The sequence below is a fragment of the Choloepus didactylus genome, chromosome 27 (assembly GCF_015220235.1).
Source record: "Choloepus didactylus isolate mChoDid1 chromosome 27, mChoDid1.pri, whole genome shotgun sequence".
Classification (NCBI taxonomy): domain Eukaryota; kingdom Metazoa; phylum Chordata; class Mammalia; order Pilosa; family Megalonychidae; genus Choloepus; species Choloepus didactylus.
In genome coordinates, this window is record NC_051333.1 from 5216256 (window position 1) to 5216791 (window position 536).

Consider the following 536-nt stretch of genomic DNA (forward strand, 5'->3'; position numbering starts at 1 on the left):
ATGGTCCTAGGAAACTGTCTTGGAAATCTGTCCTACTGAAAGAAGAGACAGTTTACTCCAACTACAAAATTACTTTGGTAACTTAGAAGGGTGTCCACTCATTTCCCCAAGCAAATTTTTGAATAGACAATTAAAGGAGCTGATTAGACTGTAGTAACATCCCAACATCTAATGATCAAATATTATCACCTCCCCAAAATGCACCCTTTTACATGCTCACTCTTTCTTTTACCAAATCATGAAACACTAATGATTAGATTTCCAGATATTTAGTATATAAAATTCATCTATTTTAATGAAAAGTTACAGAATTCTTCATTTCTGTTGCCTGAAAAATTCTGTGTTTTGACTCATTCCCCAGGCCTTTAGGGGTAGGAGTCAGCACAGCTCTGAGATCAAAGAATGCACCAGAAACAGACTGAGACACAGAGTTTATTGAGACTTACCAATAGGAGATAGCATCTTCAATGGCGGCAGTTCAGAGAATCCAATTAGCACTCCGCACTTCTGTGGGAGTCCATAGGGGACCAGGACAA